Source organism: Columba livia, chromosome 10, assembly GCF_036013475.1.
Source record: "Columba livia isolate bColLiv1 breed racing homer chromosome 10, bColLiv1.pat.W.v2, whole genome shotgun sequence".
In the NCBI taxonomy this organism is placed as follows: Eukaryota; Metazoa; Chordata; class Aves; order Columbiformes; family Columbidae; genus Columba; species Columba livia.
Window position 1 is genome coordinate 17445459 of NC_088611.1, and position 13203 is coordinate 17458661.

At 39.5% G+C, this 13203-nt stretch overlaps 1 protein-coding gene and 1 long non-coding RNA gene across 3 annotated transcripts in view; one reads left to right on the top strand and one right to left on the bottom strand.

Moving 5' to 3' along the window:
* The window catches only part of FHIT (fragile histidine triad diadenosine triphosphatase), a 537196-nt gene that overhangs the window by 492338 nt on the left and 31655 nt on the right, over window positions 1–13203 (top strand). The gene's annotated exons all lie outside the window — the stretch shown is intronic.
* Window positions 691–13203, bottom strand: part of LOC110362652 (uncharacterized) — a 259684-nt gene continuing 247171 nt past the window's right edge. The window contains exons 31-32 of the long non-coding RNA XR_010475128.1: window positions 3183–3527; window positions 691–2132 (exon numbers count right to left, since the gene is read on the bottom strand). This is a non-coding gene — a long non-coding RNA (uncharacterized LOC110362652). The remainder of the gene's footprint in view (window positions 2133–3182; window positions 3528–13203) is intronic.

The following is a 13203-nucleotide window of genomic DNA, read 5'->3' on the forward strand; positions in this document are numbered from 1 at the left end:
TCAAAATGATCTTTTAAGAATTTCTCTCACTGAATCAAGTACTACATTAGTAACATAACAGTACATGCAGCACAGCATCCCCGTTGCTCTTAGAGGTGCAGTAAGTAGAAATGTATTTCTGTCATCCTTCAGCCACCATAACACAGAAAAATGCTCTTGGCTTTCTGCATGTTTACTTCCTGTGCAGCCAAGAAAACATGGTATAAATCTCAATTAAATGCCCTTGTCTCCAAATATCATGGTTTTGGATGTGTGCATTGTCAGATATTCCTGGGTGTAGACCACACCTTACAGAGAGGTTGCTTCCTTCGTGTCTTCTGTCGCCTAATTAAAAATTAGATAATATCCAGATGGTGAACCATGAGGAAGTCTGTTTTCTGTTACTGTATTTTATACAGTTCTTGTCCCTGAGTGCATTGGGGCTGAGATTTGTGTTCTGAACCTTCAGCTGTAAGACAAATACTCCAACTTGTGCCAATGGACTTGAGCACTGACTGAAGGAGGTACCCCCCTGAGCACAATGTGCCTTCTTTCAAAATCCAGCCCTTCCTTACATGTACGTCCCACCATATTTCTAAATATTTTTGCTGACCCTCTTGTGGGTAGCCATCAAATATTTAGCATCATGTTCTGAAAAGGAGGAAAAAATATGTCCTTTGAGTGATTAGGCTTGGTAAAGAGTAGTCAGTGTAAAATAAGCAGCAAATAATTCACAGGAGATTCCCCCTGCCCTGAGAATGCTCTGTGTGTGTATTCACAAGATAGGCAGACACTTAAGTTATGTAACGTAAAGGAATGCTATTTTATTGTTGTACCAAAAAAATACACAGGTTTAAAAATGTTAAGTATTTCTGTTATTTTACTTCTCCTGGAATAAGATTTGTGTAGAAACAAAGTTAACATTTTTTTCACCAAAACTTCAGGTTAATTCTTATTTTGAATTGCCAAGATGTTACACAGTGAATGTAGGCTCAGTATAAATCCAGAACTCCTGCTTCCCAGTCTTTTGGGCCAGCATCCACCTGTTAGTTCTCATAATTTCTTAGGGGCAGCATGCAGCCTTATCACAGAGCATTAAATTAAAAATACCCAGTGGGCTTTATGCCTCTATGGACCAGATAAGGTTTCCAGCAAGGGCTGCACAGGCTGTCAGTAACCTGTGAACCTGAGCTCGGGAAATGGCGATGTAGAATATCAGTCATTCCTTGTAAGATTCACAGCTCCTTTTGCAGATCAAATTGGCTACACTCCATATTGAGTTCCAGTTATAAATTAAAGGTTAATATATTAGTGTTAGCAGTGATATATTTGTTCATCAGTGACCCAATTTTTATACAGCCCAACAGCTTCAAAAAGCAATTATCGCCGTGACTTGTCATCATTTCTAAAGCTTTCTTTTGTTGTATTTAGGACGATGTCTAATGCATGACACTCGTGTCTGTAGTATACATATAATAACTATTAGTTACTTTTAGACTTTTAAGAGTGGCCTATAAAAGTAGCATGGTTATAGAAATCCAGAATGGCAGAAGAGTTTGGGGAAGTATCAATGTATGCTGAACCTGTTATTTTGCGCTTTCCGTGGGACCCACCACTGGTGACTGATGGAGATGGGTCCTGGGCCAGAGGGATTTGCAGCTCAAGTCGTTCCCCTGCAGTTTTGCTTGAGTTCAGTGCAGTCAGTGAGAGGTTAGTTCTCTTAAAGCACACACACATAAACTAAGCCATTTAATTTGAATTCGTTGTACCCTCCAACCGCCTGACAACAACAAAAGGCAGTTTGTTATCCCAGCCATTGGCTAGCCAGCATCTGTTTTTAATTAATCCCAAGAGAGAGCTGGTAGACATTTTTGTCATAGTTCAGTAAGTTCCGTGTTGCAAAATTTTGCACATTGTATTCTGTCTTTCAAAAGATGTCACACTGTCCCGGATGTCACACTGTGTCTACATCTAACCAGACTGGCCCAAGGTCATCCTATGCAATTCCAAGCACCCCAACTGTTGTACCTGGGGGTGCAGTGGCCCGTGAAGACCATGGGACCCTCAGGTGCCCACTCCTCCTCTGAAGGCAGCATAGGTGCTAATTTCAACCATTTCTTGTCTTGCCGAATGTCAGGTGGATGAGCCCAGACCTGTGTGGTGTTGGGAGAGTGGAAAATTAAGATCTACATTTGCACTTAGAGCAAAGAGAGTGGAAAGAGACCTGGATGAACTAATTTTACCTCCCAGATACCTTTGGGTTATCTGCTGCATACTCGAAGTATTTGTTTCTCCATTAATGAAACACTAATCAGGCCTCAAAGCCATCCATTTGAACAGGTGTAAATAGGAAATAAAAGGCCCAAAGTACCGCACCACGTGAAAGTGTTAAAAGTGAATACGGTTGATGGTTCCACTTAATCAGACACCGTGAGAAATTAAATGTTGTGAAATGCTTATAAGCCTAGGGACTGGGGTGCTCAAAGACAATTAGCAACTAAACATTTCATTAATGAAATAATTATTAATTATAATTACTAATTAAAATTCAGGATTATGCTGTTGGTTTTAAGCATTAACAGGAGTAACGACATTTCCATTTTTAATGACATTCCAATAAGAAAATTAGAATACAACTTAAAAAAACAGGTACAGGCAACAGCAAGATTAAGAGGTATTGTTAAGCCCAGAGGCATAGAATTTTCCCAGCTGGTGAACTTAAGTTAAGTAAGTTTAATGCACTGTAATTTAATTACTAATCATAGTTTTTCTTCACAGTGGGAATTGATACTAGGTTTATATTTTACAAGAACAACAGACAAAATTTGAATACCTGCTCTGTGATGGGTGATGACATTGTGCTACAGGCTACAAAGAAACCAATATTTTGCAGACTTCTGCATTGCATTTGGATTTAGATATATTAGAGTATGATTTGAATATTATTTAATTAATGTTTAGTGCATTAGAAATTAAGTAGCCTGTGTAGATTTGGTAAAACAAATATAATGCAGCCTTTGTGAAGAGCATAGTCAATACAATTTCGTATATATATTTAATATATTTTCTTTGAATAATTCATACAGGAGCATATTAGTAAATGTCAAATTCCCACAAGAAGATAGAATTTGACCTACATTAATAAAGCTATTTAGGATTCATTAATTGTAGACAGATTTCTTAAACTATTTGCTATTACTCACCTTTTCATGCATAATGCAATATGTTGGCTTAAATACAATTCCTGATTTACATAGTGTTGGCTGTGTTGCTCTTCTTGCTATTCACTATTTGACTTCTCTTCACCTGCCTGACTTAGAGGTCTTCTTAGTAATTTGCTGTCTTCTGAAGTTCTCAAATGTCAAGGTCAATTATCAGTCATGTCACAGTTGGTTGTAGCTGAGCAATGAAAGAAATGTTTCTTTTCCTGAATCTTCTGGGACAATAAAGAGGGTTTAATGAAACTATTCTAATGAGAGCCCTGACTCACGTTTCTCTTGATGGTGAGAGATTGTTGTATTGACATCACTGGTGGAGAAAGGCAGATCCTGGAAAAGGAGATTAGTTTCAATTGGATGTGAATATAAGGAATATAAACAAATCTGGAGAGTTTCACACTCACCAATACATTTGTAATACTTCAAGCTGAGATGTGGAAGCCACATATATGCTAAATGTATGTAGGCTCAAGGAAAATTTGCCTTGAGGGATAAAAGGCTTTAAATTGTTATTTATATTTATAATTAGCTCTTTGTGTTCCAAAAAGATACTGCATCCAAGAGAGTGAGCAAATCAGCACAGAACATGCCTGAGGATGTACAAGTAGATGCACAAATGGCTCTGTAGGGTACATATGAATCCAATCCAGTGAAAGGGTTGATGTGGTAGCAGCTCAGGGATATTAAAATCTAATCATTAAACTAGTCATTAGCTCTCCGGGCAGTTTTGGGCATATTCAGGCAGTAGACAGGCTTATAGATGAGCCATTCTCAAAATGAAGTTTGATATGATGTTGCTGTGGGACAGGCTATGTTTTGAGTTGCTACCCTAAATGAATGGTGATGTGAAAGCCCCAGGTATACTCTGGAAGACGGCTTTTTGAGGAATGATGCTTCCTGCTTGTGTTTGGAAAGTAATCAAATCTTCCTGAGAGCGATGGGCTTTCAATCAAAGCCATGTATGTTTGTGTTGGAGTGTTAGAGAGAGATCCTGTCCCAAGAGATGACAACCAGACATCAATTTTGCAACTACTGCTTTTTGCTTTTTTAAAATATTTTTTAAAACACATTTATATTCTAGGTAAAATTCAAATCAACAAACTAATTGTTGTGATCTCAGCAGGTAATTAATTAGAAGTAAAGTTAGCCTACTGCCAGCTTTTCGTTCTAATGGTGCTGCAAATACTATTACTGTCCTGTTTTGCTCTTTCAAAGTGACCCAGAAACTGAGCATATCTGTTACCATAGTAAACTAGCCCTCATATTGTTAAGATACATAAAATAGCGTGGGTAGGCAGCAAAGGAAGCCTGGTTTTGCAAACTAGGCTCCTAGGTTTTGTAATTAGTCTACAGCAAAGATGAAGCTTGACAGTCTTTCTCTTATATTGCTCTCTGGGGTACGAGTGCATGTGTAGCTTTCAGAGAAGAGCTGAAAATCAACCAATACCTGGAATACTAATCTGTTACCTGTACCCTTCTGAATGAGAAAAGCGCGCCTTCTGTCAGCCTCAGGAATGCGTTGGGTTTGTGCCTCTCCTTTGCTTAGTGGCTATGGACAGCGGTCACCACAGAGTACCCGATACCTCAGTAGTTTCTCCTCACGTTAGCATTTTTTCGTGAAAAAAATTGCACAAAGGCATAGAGTACTACTAATATCTGTGGCATTAAATATCAACTCATTGGTATTCTTTTTCTGTCCCAAGAGTCCTCATCAGGCTGCAGACACTGGGGGTAAACTTTCAGGCAGAAGGAGACCTTTGCCTGAGAAAAATACCAAATAATGCTGACATCTCATTGTCCTCACTGAGCTGAAATTGTTCATTAACAATAGCAGCTGGGTGGTACGTGCACGCATGTTTGGCAGGGTAAATAGATACAAAAGGATCTTATTAATTCATAGAACTGAAAGCTTACAATATGTGCTAATTGCAAATACTTCAAATTAGGTATAGTTATAATCTTCAAAGCATGTTGAACAAGGTAGCATTTGATCATGTTGTTGACCTTTTCAATGTACTTTCAGGAGAAACCCGTAGAAATGAGGTGTTGTAAAATTCATCAGAGAGTAATTAATTAATGCAATTAGAAGAATATAATCTGAATTAAGACCTGTGTACATATTAGAACATAAATGGTCTTTAATGTGACTGCACAGGCTTCAGTTTGTAATGAGAATTCATTATATGGACAACTAAGAGAATGCATGAACGGGACCTTCCTCATGCAAGGCAGGCTCAGTGGTAGTCCAGGCATAACTGGAGAACCAGTAGCAATTGTCATTAACTATTTGAAACTTTTTATATGATATGAAAAGGTAAAGCAATCTATGTTTTTAAGCCCAAGGTCTTGTCAAAAGACACGCACCTTTAACATTTGTTTAAAAATGATGTTTCTGTCCCATTTTACAATTTCCAGAGAGCAAGATGTCCTATTTTTCTTTGGCCTGTGTGAATTGAGTCTGCTAGAGTCACCACTTGAAAACAGGGTAAGAAGGAGCCAGCTCAGCCCACTGCTGCTGGTCCTGTGCCTTTGTCTCACAACATCATTAAACAGATAGCAAAGAGCACACCAGAACTAGAACACTGCATCATTCATGTGACTCGGTTCACTTTAGAGACTCAAATCCAATCTACAGGCACCATCTCTCATTGCACTGTTGCTCTTAGGTATAAATTTTGCTTTTCAATTAAAGGACAGGAAGAAGGATATGAGATTAAAATTGCATAAAGCTATAAATAAGGAGTGGAGGCTCCCATGAATCTGTTTTTCTTTTGCATTGCTGTCTTGTAAAGTGTTTTCTGTTATTTCTAACTGGATCAAAGACACAGATCAGATGTTTTTTTCTGACACACATAGTCCAGAAGCACAGTTTAAAAAATATATATGTTAGTTTTAATTCTAACTTGATGCTCCTAGATTTTTTAAAAATAATTAAGCTTTAGTTATTAGATATTCCTTTCATGTTATATTTTTAGGTAATCATCTTTTCTTCCTACTACTATTTTTAATTTTACTTTGTTAGCTGTCAGTTTCTGTGAAGTGTGATCATTCCCCAATGTGGGGTATAAATCTTTGATATGAGCCTAATGTGATTTCAAACTCATCAGCTGAAATCAGTGCACATTGGACTTCCTCTCCATGAGCATCTGACGCTCCTGTTTATCAGATTCTGTATTTTGTAAATTACTGAAGCATAGCTCGAGTAAATAAGCTACCTTAAAATCCGTGCCAGTCAAAATATTTTTCACAGTTTTATGTGAAGGCGTACATTGTTTTTATGCAGCTGTCTCTTTCTGAACTAATTTTATTGCCATACATCACGCTTTAAAGACCATCTCATGTGAAAATTTGCCAATGCTTTAATGGGCTTAAAGTGCTAAGTATTGTTATTTATTTCTCTGTATTTACTTATAGGCACTGCAATGACAAGCAAATGTATGATCAGTGCTACAGAAAGCAGTATATTCAGGCTGAACATACTGCATATGAGCACATGCATTCTGAGTGCAAGAAAAAACAAATCCAAGCATCGCCTATAGATGTCTCCTTCTCCCCCGTTCTGCAGGTTGTCATCTCCAGCAGGGAGGAGAAGCTGGTGGACCCACCCACCTGCTCCCAGTTCTCATTTTAAACTGGGAGCCCTGATGCCCAGCTCTAAGCCCACAAAATCCCATAGATCTGATTTGGCCTGATTGTTCAGGGCAGAGTCAGTTCCTCTGCCAGGTGGCTGATGAAACCCAAGGACAATTCTGGCAGACGTGGGGAGCATCAGCCCTGGGATGTGCCCACAGCCAGAGTGAATCAGGGGATAAGCTGCTTCTTTGCCTCCTAACAGCAGACCTGTGTAGTGTAGGGTGGGTAATCAATGTTGTGCTGGAGGCAGGTGGACCCAGTAGCATCACAGCTGGATCTGGAGCCAGCTATTTAAACCCTCCTTCAGGAGCCCCAACTTCTGCTGCTGCTTTTCTGCTGTTTCACTTGGCCACGGCTGGGGAAGTGGTTTTTCTTCGTTCCTGCCCTTAGCAGCTGAAGGTCAGTTCTAAAAGTTTCTGCTCCAATTGGAGGTTGTTCCTGCAGCTTCTGCCTTGAGCCTCCCATCCAGGATTGATTTGCTATTTGAAGTGGTGTTGTACTGATGGATGTTGTCTTGTTGTAAATGGACATTGCAAAAAGGAACAGCAAATGCATGAGTAAAATTAAGTTGCTGAGCCATTTTAACTGAAGGAAGAAAAGGGAGACTTTAGACTGATAGAGCTGCAAAAGGATATTTTGTGTATCTTGGAAACCAGAAGCTCCTGGTCATCTGGAGATGTCCCTCATAACATGAATGGCCCTAGGAAGCCAAGCTGATATATCCATGTAGTGACGTTCCCTCTGTGGACGAGGAGTCCCTGTCCCTCAGGGAAAGGTGTTGTACTGACCTGGAAGACAGCCCGATGGCTGAGAGCTATTGCTTGCACAGGGTCTGATTTAATATTTGGGCCAGGGAAATAAAATTTCTAGAGGGTTTGACAAGGCAGAAAGCGTGGTGAGAGCTATAGTTTAAAATAAGCTGGTTTTATCTGCTAAACAGCAAAGCTTTGCTGTGGGCTGGCCAGCGTGCTTGTGCAGAAAGCGGACACAGGGACCAGCTGCATGGTGAGACTGGCTTGGGCTGAATGCGGCTGTAACTCTCCATGCTGGAGCCAAAGGTTTCCCCGCTTCTTTCTGTTCTTTCTTGTCCCTTTACAATATCTGTATCCTTTTTCTCTCACCCTCAAACAACTTTCAACATTTTCATTGCATGTCTAACTTAATGAGAAAGTTTGGATGTGCCTGGAGCTGTATCCAAGGCTGTGCTCAGATGTTGAAATCGCTGCCTGAAAATTGGCTTCCCAGGAAATAACCTAGAGCTCAGTGTATGAAGTGTAGCGTGTTGTAGATGTTCTCTCAGTGCAATTTCTTTGAAGAAATAAATTACCACTGTGTTTTGTATTGGGAGAAAGAGCGGTTTGTTGTTAAAAGTGACCCATAAAGATAACAGTACTAGAATTTGGCACTTTACCTTTGCAGGTCTTTTTTTAATAGCTTTAAAGAAACGATAAAGGTTTTCTTATTATAAGGGTCTCCGGATTACTTATCTAAATTATGAGTGAGGTGGATGTTATCCTTCAAAGGACAAGCTTCCTACTTGCTGTGTTCTCAGACAAAGTATTTTCCAGAAACGTGGTCTTCAGTGTTTGCCCACTTTTGCGCTATAATGAGATGTATGCCACTCCAAAACTGCATTAAAAGGCTTTTTAATGCAGTTGGGAGCCACAGCTAACAGGCCTTCTATCAATGTAAGTGCCATAGCTCAAACTGATAAAGAGCTAAATCCCTAACAAGCACTAAGTTACAGCATGGAAATAGAAAGTAGACTTTCTCCTTGCATGTTTTAAGTACCTCGTTAGTTCTCAATACGTCTACATGAGCTGAAAGTAATTGATCACGTTACTATGTGTATAAATGTGGCAAATTTCTTAAATTTTGCAACTTAACTCTGTTTAATTAACCAGTTTGTTAAAATGTATGCCTCTTCAATTAATTACAAGGATGAGAGCGTGAAAGGGAATATATGCATATGTTAGGGTCTAGGGGACAGCGATGCTGAGTCTGATCCAAATCTCAGCTATGGCATTTTGGGATTTTGAGAAGTCTGATCTCCACGGAAAGCAGCGCACAGTACGGGCTATTTGCTGCCGTGGTAGGAGAGCAGCAGTGTCCTGCTGTTTCAGGGGAACAGGGAGACTTGTGACAGTTTCAGTGATGCTGAAGGGAGAGGCTGTCAGAGCCCGTGGCTCTCTACAGTGCTTAGCCAAGTCTGTACTGATATGCTTAAACTTGCTTGCATTGGTAGATCTTGATAATGCACCTGTGGCCCCAGCGCAAGAGTGTTGCTGAGCTGACGCCTTTGGTGAATATGTTTAATGAACAGGCCTTGTGTACACCCTCTGCTCAGAGCAGAATTTCCTTTTCTGTATTTCAGTGCTATAGAATAGTAGATTTTCACTCTCATCGTTCATCTGGATTTCATGAGCCTCTTGGACATGAGATGACTTCCCTCTAAATACCTGCAAAAGGGCCACAGTGTCCTTGATGCTCTGTTAAACAATTGCAATAAATTCCGCTGCAGTGCAGCAGTTTCTGCAGCCCCAGAGCTTAGATATTTCCCATCCCAGCAAGAGGTGCAAGTTGGTCTGAGGTGTGTGATGGGATTTTCCAGAGCTGTGGGGGACTGGTTTTCTTGCATTCTCAGCCCTAAACAGAGCTGCTGCTCTACCTTGCAAATGCCAATGACTTCTGTGGAAGTCACACCAGCAACAGGGCTCTAGACTGCGAACACACATCTAGAAAGATCTAGGCATCTAGGAAAAAGTCCAACCCCACAGAAAAAATAGGGATAGAACAAAGAAAAATAGTTTAAAGGCAAAATATATCGTATTGTAATTTCTGCGATGCTGGAATAAATGTGAAAAGGCTGGAATGCCCACAGCGGAGCCTGTTTAATACCGTTTTGTAGAAGGAGATCTCTAAGTAAGATGTAGCTCTTGCTAAGTAAGGAGATTTCTTGATAGTCTTTGGGGTTTTATTTGTTATGTGATACACATTCCTGAAAAACTGAGCCATAAGGATAGAATAACCAACACAGTGTTTCTACCTCTAGAAGTCTGTGAGTTTGCGTGGCCATCACAGAGTACCGGCTCAGGCTGTCCTGGGGCAGAGCTCTCCTTGTCTACAGTGGGAGTTTTGCCATGTTCTGAATCATGCGATTTAGTTCTGTGATTGTTCAGTTACTTCAATGTTCCTGACAAACTATTTTCTCCCTCTTTAGAGCTTGTGACTTCTAAGAACTTTCTTTGAACAAAGTGATCTGTTTGCTTAGTTACACTACATAAAACATACCTAGAAATATTTGCAGCATGCCCCGCTACTTTTTCTTCAGGAATGAAAGAGCGCATGCTTGTTTATTAATTCTAGCTTTTGGAGGGCAGGGGGTTATTTGTTTTGTGAGTGGGTTCTGTGTGTGACTTTGCCCATAAACCAGATGTTAACACAAGACTCCACATGTTTGTGATCATTAGACAATGTTAAAAACTATCACTCAATCACCATTTGGGAACAAGAACATTGGGTGTTCTGCTACCTGCAACGCAATAAAATTATTGTCTGACACATTTACAATCCCAGAACTAGCAATCTGCTTTTACATGGAATATGGTGTGTTGTTACAATACAGTGTCTTGCTGAGCTGTTCGTATATAACATTTGCATTAGATAATTTAATTTAAATACATAGAGAGAGCACAGTTGTAGGTCTTATAAATAAGAAACTGAATGAGATAATGTTCAGATAGATACTTCTGTAAATAATTGTGTTACTCCGGATTCCTTTTTTTACCTGTCTGCTATTAACCTTTACAATTTTTGCTAAAGAAACTAGAAATGGCTGGATATTTGCAAACAGTTGAGAACTATATTTTTCTTTTATTTAATCATTCTTTTTAACATAGAAACAGTATCAGCATATTTTCCAGTTTCCAGAGGGTTTTAAAAAGAATGATAGGAAACCATAAAACTCCTGAAAGGACTTTACCTTGGCTGAAGGCTTTATATAAAAAGAGATCAATTTTCTGATAAGATTCTCTGGAATGAAAGGACATTTTGTAATTTTAGCAAACATGAATACCAAAACTAGGGATGGCTCTTTGGGACCTGGAGCCTGATACAAACCTCATTATAGACTGTGAAAAGTTTCCTGGAGCTTTTATGGCCTCTGGATCCAGTCCTTTAATGTGTCTGGTAAGGTATGGGTTGAAATAGTGCTCTGGTCTGCTTTCTGAATGCTGCAATGCTGCTGTGGAAGGGCTTTAACTCCCTGGCAAGCCATTTCACAGTTAAAATATAATAATAATTCCCATGTTGGCATCAATTATTACGTGATATTATACCTCTGCCAATATCTATTCCAACCTAACTTCGAGAACAAGAAGCAAAATCTGGCTATCACTATTGATTTCACAATACCAAATAACTTCTGCGTAATCTGCTGTTTTAATTGTGGCAAATCAGCGTTCTGATGGTGAGACTTGCACAATGGAGATGTGTTGTTGGTAGAAGTTTTTGTTAATAATGAGGTGTCCAGCCTGGGAGCTGTGCTGGATCTTGTGGCGGGTTGTGTTTGCACAGACAGCCGTCTCACAGCAACTTTCCCTGTGCTCCTGTGTGATGGGGTAAGCAAGGTGTGGGTGTGATGTGATTTTTTTAAATCAGTTTGAAATGTATATGCATGTGTTACCCTGGCATGCAAAACTAATGCTGGTAACGCCTTTTATAATCAACTCTATCATGTCAGGAAAATGTACTCATCTAACCTAAGACCCGCCATAATGTTCATAGGGCAATAAAACTCCAAAAGCATTAATTTCAATTGCCCATGTACAGTAACTGGCTATTAAATATGCAGTGGTTTCGTGAGAAATTCATCAGTTTGTTCATTTGGGAAGAGAAAAGGAAGCCTGCAGAATTCAATAGCAAGATAAACTTCAGGGCTCTTCTGTCAGGTCAGGGCTTCCCTTTTCTCCATCAACCCCCTGAGAAATGCCCCTGTGAACTCAAAGCAAAATTTGTCTGTGGTTCTGCGGGGTTTGGTTCCAGGCATAAGCTCCATGGCTGCTTTTGGCCAAAGTAGCTATATCACAATTTGCTTTCTACCCACCAACAGGAGTAAAGGGTGGTGACCACATCAAGTTTGCCTGTGAGTCTGGGTTCCCTCCAGCCATGCAAGGTGCACAGCGCTTCCTGCACCATCCCTTGCTATCCTGTGAGCTGGAAGAGTTTGCCAAAAACTTGCCTCCAGTGCTGTGCTTGGTTTTGCAGGATGTGCCATTTCCAGCACCTTTAATGTTGTCTGTGTCTGAGATGGTGACAATATTCTAAGGCAGGGCTGCCGAACTAATTTTCACTAGGGGCCACATCAGCCTTTGCGGTTCTCTTCAAAGGGCCAAATGTGATTTTAAGACTGTATAAATGTAGTAGTTACATTGAAATATAAAGGTTTTATTTGGCTGCAAATATGCCTAGACCATGGGCAAGCAGAAATAGCCACAGAAATAAGGAATACAGGATAACATGGCATAAAACAGGGGCATAATTGCAAGTGGTGAAATACCCAGGGAAATGTGGTAGGAGCAGATATCTGGTACAAGACTTTTCTTACAGTTACCGGCCTTGTGGATTACCCAGATTTATTTTTTTTTTTTAATTATTATTATTTATTTTATTTTTTGTTACCTGGTTGCTGGGTGAGTTTAATGCTTCTCAACAAGGAGGTGAATGGTACTGAAGGCTGAGGTTCTGGGCGGCTGCCATGCAAAGTGGTTGAGACAGAGAGGCCCTGAGTAAGTGCCACAGTAGCTGCAAATTGGCAGGTTTTCTGTGTGGGAATGCCAGATAGCCAATTCCTGCTTCACAGCGTTGAATAATGGACATTGTTTCTAAATTCTTTTAAGAATAAACTCCATTAAGATGCTTGGAATGTAAATACTTACTCCTAGAGAAAGTAATGGTTTTAATTTGTTTTAATTCTATTATTAGGTCTGTTAATAAAAATGTCTATTTAAACTATTTAAGACATCCACTAAAATACTACAATATTAATTTTATGGAGAAATTCCAAAAGAGCTCTATTAGTTTTCCTCCATTAAGGTAACATTATGGATTTTTAATAGAGCTCTTGGCTACAGCAATTTTTACTGACCTAGTTAGTAAATGAATTAATGTTTTTCCCAGTGTCTTCAAAATATGTGACATACTTTAAAAAATTCCAATAAAAAGAAGTATTTAGTAATTTCTCCATTACAACAGCTTTTACTACCCCTTAATCAGATGTATATATGCACTGGGTAAATTGTAGGTCTGATTTAGTTTTGCTTAAGACTTTCTGGACAACTTGGGTAGTGATTTTTAGTCTCTATATAACCTTATT